The sequence below is a fragment of the Octodon degus genome, unplaced genomic scaffold, assembly GCF_000260255.1.
Source record: "Octodon degus isolate 3935 unplaced genomic scaffold, OctDeg1.0 scaffold00103, whole genome shotgun sequence".
Lineage (NCBI taxonomy): Eukaryota > Metazoa > Chordata > Mammalia > Rodentia > Octodontidae > Octodon > Octodon degus.
Window position 1 is genome coordinate 8698137 of NW_004524679.1, and position 7633 is coordinate 8705769.

Here is a 7633-nt window from a genome sequence, read left to right on the forward strand (position 1 = left end):
TATGTTAGCCATTGGGTTTTCATAAATGACTTTTACCAGATTAGAGTAGAGGCCATGTATTCCAAATTTCTGTTGGACTTTGGACATGAATGACTCTTGGATTTTGTCAAAAGCCTCTTCTGCATCAATTTTGATAATCATGTGGTGTTTAATTTTCACTCTATTGATATAGTGTATTACATTTATAGATTTTTGAATATTAAACCATCCTTGCACCCTGGGATGAATCCTACCTGGTCATGGTGTATGAACTTCTTAATGATTTGCTGTATTCTCTTTGCTCGGATTTTATTGAGGATTTAAGCATCTATGTTCGTGAGGGAGATCGTACTTTACTTTGCTTTCTTAGTTGTGTCTTTCCCTGTTTTGGTATTAGTGTAATTCTTGCCTAAAGAATTGATTTTGGGAGGATTGCTTACTTTTCAATTTCATTAAAGAATTTAAGGAGTATAGGGGCTACATCTTCTGTAAATTTCTTTTAGATGAACTGAGAAGATGGCTCAGTGGACTAAGCACTTCAGTGGCAAGCGCAGGGGACTGTGTTCAATCCCCCGTTCTGAAAAAAAAATTCTTTTAGTGTTCAGCTGTGAATTCATCCCGACCTAGATTTCTCTTTGTCATTAAATTTTTAGTTACATCTCACATTTCTTTGGCTGTTATTGGGCTATTGAGTTTGGTTATATCTTGTTCATTCAGTTGTGGTAATTTGTACCTTTTAAAGAATCTGTCCATTTCTTCTGTGTTTTCTATTCTGTGAGAGCAAAGATTCTCAAAGTAACTATTGATGATCTTCTGAATTTGTACTGTGTCTGTGGTAATTACACCATTTCATTCCTTATTGCTTGTATATGAATTCTTCTTTTCCACTTTTTGATGAGCTTAAATAGGGGCTTATAGATTTTATTTAATCTTGCAAAAATCTAGCTCTTTGCTTTTTTATTCCTTTGAATTGTTTTCCTCATCTCAATTTAATTAATTTGTCCTCTAATCTTTACGATTTCTTCCCGTCTTTGGGTTCTGGATTTGGTTTGCTCTTCTTTTTCTAGTTGTTGAAGGTGCAACATTATGGTATTTATTTCTTCCCCTTCAGTTTTCCTAATGTGTGAGTTCACAGCTATGAATTTCCCTCTGAGAACTGCTTTCATCATATCCCATAAATTACGATAAGTTGTGCTTGAATTTTCATTGAATTGTAGATATTGTTGAATTTCTTATTTAATTTCATCTGTGACCCATTAGTTGCTGAGTAGAGTGTCATTTAATCTCCATGTATTTAAGTTTTTTTCTGGTTTCTTTTGTCATTTATTTCCCGTTTGATTGCACGGTGGTCAGATAATTTGCATGCGATAATTTCTGTTTTCTTACATATACTTAAGCATGACCTATGAAACAGTATGTGGTCTATTTCAGAAACTGACAAATGTGCAGCTGAGAACAATGCATATTCAACTGTGTTTGGTTGGAACCTCTGTATGTTCGTCAAGTACTTTTGTTTCAAACTCTTGTTTAGTTTAATTATTTCCTTGCTATGATTTTTTTCTGGTTGAAATATCTTTTGGGGTAAGGTGGTGGCAATGTCTCCTGTTAAGATTGTGGTATTGGACACTACATTTTTCATTTCCATTAAGATTTGCTTTATATAGTTGGGTGCTCCCATGTTTGGTGCATACATATTTATGAGTGTTACCTTTTCCTCTTGAATTTTTCCCATAACCAGTATAGAATGGCCTTGTTTATTTCGATTGATCATTCTTGGTTTGAAGTTGAGACTGTCTGAGAATAGGAATGCAACCTCTGCTTTTATCTGAGGTGTTGGGGCACGTTAAATTGTGTTTCATCCTTTGTCTTTCAGCCTATGAAGGTCTTTTTTTTTTTACCATTTCAAAACAAATTGTTAGGACAGTTTCAATAATTAACACATAGCATACATTCTTCCAGGTGGTGAATTATTGTAAAAGATGTGGACTTTATATCCTTTTTACAAACACCATTAGAGCAAATCCCTCTATTCATTAAATGAATGTAACTATATATCTATTCCAACCAATTTGAATACACAGATACAAAATGGACATTCATCGGTATCACCTTTTTTTTATAAGTTCCATCATTTAAATATTATAGGTGTGTAAACTCAGTAAAATATTTTAAAAGAGTTCAGTATTTCATAATAGTATCGGGTCTTCCCCTTCACTGGCAATGTCAGAAATTGTTAAATTGTTGACCTGAGTCCCCTGCAGCTCAGCATAACACCATGTATTTACTTCTTATACTTTCTTTTTATGCTTTTCTGCGGGATGGTTAAGACCAAGGTAAAGCAGGACCTATGCAACAACAGTTGTAGCTTTTCCATCTTAAAATGTCAGTGAAGTACACTCTGGATTTATCCTGAGATCCTGTACATCAGATTGTAGAACTTTTTCAGCGTCAGCCATGTGGATGAGTCATGGCCATTGCTTGGACAATGTGAATGAAATAAGGATTTTTTTTGCTCCGAATGCCTTCAGGTCGGTTTTGTCTGGCTTGAGTTGTGGGGATCATACCACAGCAACCTGAACCTGACTGGTTTTTTCAAGCAGTCACGTAAAGTACTTAATTAAGGGGCACGACCCTGAGCCTATGAATGTCTTTATGAGTTAAATCTGTTTCTCTAATACAGGATATTGGTGGATTTTGTTACCTAATCCAGTGTGTAAGTCTATTTCTCTTAATTGGTGAATTGAGTCCATTTTAATTGACATTTAGAATTGAGATTCATTAACATAAGTTTCATAAGTTATTTACCTGTTGTCGTTTACTCCTTTCCCTCGTGTATTTAATTTCTTGCCCAATTTAGTTGGATATTTTTCATTTCATTGGTGGAGCTCTGATCATTTTAGACTCTCTGTAGAACATCTTGGAATAGCCTGTGTAGTTTTGGCTTTGTCAGCATGAAATTATTTACCTCTATATGTCATGAAAGTATTTCACTTCTCCATCAAACATAAAAGTATATTATTCTTGTGCTGAATTTCTTGGATCTTGACTATTATATGTCTGAATGTGTTTTTAATTGGGTTGAGGTTTCTTGGTATTCTATATGCTTCAAATAACTGAATGTGAGATTGTTTCCTCATATTTGGGAAGTTTTCTGCTATTACATCTGCCCATAAATTTTTAATGTTATTTTTATTAACTCCTTCCTTCTCATTGATGCCTATTAGTCTCATATTGTTATTCTTTACATCATCTTGCAGTTGATGATGTATTTTTTCCTGCATCCTAGTTGTTTTAAGAGATCCTTTCCTACCTTCTCACTAGCTGCAGCAGCTTCTTCAAGATCTGAAACTGTCTTCACTTTTACTTAAATGGTTTTGCAACATTGTGATTGAGATTTTAATTTCCTCTCTATCCCTTTTACTCTGATTCATGCAATCTATTTCTTTCCTATATTGCTAATTCAAGGAATCCATCAGTTTTCTAATCAACTCTATTTTTTTATGAATGTGTTCTTTAGAAACATTTCTGAATTCTATTACTGCGGTATTCTTTTCAGATTGGGTTCCTTCCCTATGTTTCTGTAGTTGAATCTTTACTGCAGAAACTATGAGTTCTGAGAATTATTTTTTACTTCAGAAGAGGATTCTGCTCCGATTTCCTCTGTATCTTTCTGTTGTTGCTTATTTATTATCGACATTATTAATTCATACATTTGAGCTGAGCTAGTAGAAATGAATTCTGCACTGAGTACCTCTATGACTTTCTGCTGTTGCTTATTTACTATTGATGTTATTAATTCGTACATTTCAGCTTAGCTAGTGTCCTCTGCACTTGTTCTGCTTGGGCATTGAGTTTTCTCCATATGATTCTGCATTTATTTTTCTTTTCTGCACATGTTAATAATTCAGGGATTTTTTTTTCATTTCCAATCTGAGTTCCTCTATACCTTTCTGCACCTGTTTCTTTAATATAAAAGCATTTGATTCATTGATTTCAGCAGTGTAATTCCACGTTTGTTCTTTGTTAGTGTCCTCTGCACTTGTTTTGGGTGGACTTGTGTTCTGAGATTTCATTTTGCTCTTCTCGTTGTCATTTTTTGTAGCACTGTCTTCTAAACTTTGTTGTAGATCTTTGTTGCATTTATAACCGTAACACCTCCTGAAATTCAGTTTCAGATCTACAAAACTTGGATTTATTCAGTTGTGCCTGGCTTGTGTCTGGCTGCTGTGCTCAGCTCCTTTATACTGCTTCACTCGGTGGTGAACCTGTTGTGCCCCTCTTGCAAGATGTTCGACTCTTGGACTAGCTTAATGGATCTGTCCGCTGCATTCTCTGTAGCGATTACAGCTGCAGAATTTCACTCCAGGCTGTATGCAGGCCTGAGCTGAATCTGGATGGGACACAGTAGAGTAGGGTGTAGACGCAGCTCTCCCAAAAACTGACTAAGCTTGGGTAGTACTGGATCTGATTGATGCTGGAACGCGACCGAAATTCCTACTCAGTGGCTAAGGTCGGGGGGACTACGGAATGGTGGTGAGGCATCACAAGCTGGTGAAACAGGATCTCACTCATGCTATGTCTCTACTGGTACTGGTAGGTCCCGCCAGCCCAGGATAGCCGGAAGCTCTCCCACACACTTACCGGTCCTTGGCTACGACTGGATCTTATCTTTGAAGAAAAAGACTTAGTGTACATTCACAGAGTGTTTCACCCAACCACATAATACACATTCTTTTCACTTGCACATGAAATGTTGTCTAAAACAGACCAAAAACTACTCCAAAGATCATGCTTAACTAGACGTAAGAAAAAAAAAAATTATCCCGTGCAAAGTTTTTGATCACGGTGCAGTGACACTCGAAAATATCGATAAAAGAAACCACAGTGCCAGTCAAATAGCTCAGTGGATTAAAGCGCCTGAAAACAGATGCAGGTGCAAGTGCTGGGGTTTTGATCTCCGGTACAGCCATGCCCATGGTGCACACCCAGACAGAGTTTGAGCCTGGGATTGGTGGCGTGCTTATGTAATTTTAGCACTTTGGAGGCCTGAAATAGGAGTATCATTAATAGTCCAATCTAGTAGTGTGTCCCTGAACACCCTGTAGAAACTTCCCTTAAAATAGAGAAAAAAAGAAAACACAAAAAATATAAACATATGGAAATTAAATAATGACCCCCTCAGCAAAGAATATGTTGCAGATGAAATTCAACAAGAAATTAAACAAGATCTACAATCCAATGAAAATCCAGGCACAATTTACCAAAATTCGGAGGATACAGTGAAAGCAGTTCTCACAAGGAAATTTATACTGGTGAGCTCCCACATTAGGAAAACATAAAGAGAACAAACACATGGTCTAATGTGGCACATCAAGTTTCTAGAAAAGGAAGAAGAAAGCAATCTCAATGCCTAAATATGGGAGGAAATTTTCAAGATAAGAACAGAAATTAATCCAATTGAGGCAAAGAAAAAGATACAAATAATCAATGAATCAAAAAGTTTGTTCTTTGAAAGATTAAATAAAACTGATAAACCTCTAGTGAAACTCATCAAAAAGAGGAAAGAAAAAACTAAATTTCAAGCAATAGGGAATGAAAAGTGCGAAACTTCAGCAGATCTTATACAAATTCACATCATAAATAACTATATTGAAAGTCACTACTCTAAAAGAATCAAATGCACAGAAGAAACAGAGGCACTCCTAGATAGGTAGAAATTCCCAAAATTGTATTTAGAATATGCAAAAATTCCGAATAAACAAATTTTGACTGAGGAAATTAAGGATGTAATTAAAAGATGACCTACACAAAAGTCAAGTTTGTGACATTCACAGCTGGATTCTTGAAGAAATTTAGGCAAGATTTAATCTTAGTACTCTGCAAACCTCTTCAATGAAAGTGAAAAAGAAGCAATATTGCCCAGATCATTCCGTGAGGCAAGTATTACACTGATATCAAAACCAGAGATCCACTGTGAAAAGAGAACGGCAAACCAATCTCTCTTATGATCATAGATGCAGAATTCCTCAACATAATACAGTAAATAGAGGGTAATAAATCATCATGAAGATCATATAACACAAACAAGTTGGATTTTTCCCAGGAATCCAAGGATGGTTCAACATATACAAATATATAGATATAATCCACTATACAAGAAGTGCTAAAACCAAACTCCCCATGATCCTCTTAATAGATGCACAAAAGGATTTTGATGAAATCTAACACTCACTGATGATCAATAATGTATAGAAAATTGGAGTAGATGGACTAAACGTCAGTGTGATAAAAGACATCCATGAGAATCCAACAACCAGTATCATTCTAAATGGAGAGAAACTGAAATATTTCACTGTGAAATCAGGAACAAGACCAGGAGTTCTAATATCACTACTCCTATTCAATATAGTTCTGTAAACATAAGCCAGAGCCATTAGAAAAGAAAGAAATAAAAAGAATACATAAGAAAGAATTTAAACTATCGCTATTCACTGATGGCATGATATTCTACACGGAACACCCCAAAATCCACCAGGCAGCTCCTGGAACTAATAAGCACATTAAGTAGCATCAAAGAATACAAACTTAGCACCCAAAATTCAATAGCAATACTTTTTCCCGTAATTTTATTGAGAAACAAATAGCAATGAGACAGTTTCAAAACAAATTGGTACGACAGATTCAGAAATGAAAACAATGCATAAATTTTTCTTAGTGCTCATTTAAGTACAAGATGCTCAGGTGTATGTTCTTGCTAGTAACATGCTGATTTTTATCACACTAGCCTTGTAGCATAATTTCAAATCAGAAATTTTAATGCTTCCTGTCTTGTCTTTATTTCCCAGGATTGCCTTAGCTATTCTGTGTCTTTTCTGCTTCCAGATGAATTTCAGGAATGATTTCTCTAACTCTGTGAGACACGTTGTTGGTAGTCTGATAGGGATTGCTTTAAAACTTTACAGCAATTTTGGGAGTATGGCCATCTTCACAATGTTTCTGCTTCCTATCCAGGAGCATAGAATATGGTTCCCTTTTCTGAAATCCACTACGATCACTTTTTTTGGAGTACTGTAATTGTACTTGAAAAGATCTTCTACTCCTTTAGTTAAATTTACTCCCAGGTATTTCATTTTCCTCGGTGCTATTGTAAAAGTTATTGTTTCTGTAATTTCCATCTCAGTGTGTTTGTTATCTCTGTAAAGGAATGCTACTTTTTTGTGTTGACTTTCTAACCTGCTATGCTACTGAATTTCTGTATTAATTCTAGCAGCTTCTTGGTGGAGTTTTTTGGGCATTCCAAGAAAAGTATAATGTCATCTTCATGTAAAGATAATTTAACTTCTTCGATTCTATTTCTTATTGCTTTTATTAACTTCTCTTGGCTAATGGCTCTAGCTAATAGTTCCAGAAATATATGGAATAAGAGTTGTGATAGAGGACATCATTATCTTGCACCAGGTCTAAGAGTAGAAGATTTCAACTTTTCCCCATTTAGGATTATTTTATTTTATTTTTTTTGTAGACCAAAAATGTTATTTTTTTTCAATAATACACTGCATGCATTCTTCCCAGTGGTTAATTGTTGTACAACATGCAGACCTGTGATCCTACTTACAAACACCATTAGAACAAATCATTCTATTCATTAAGAGAA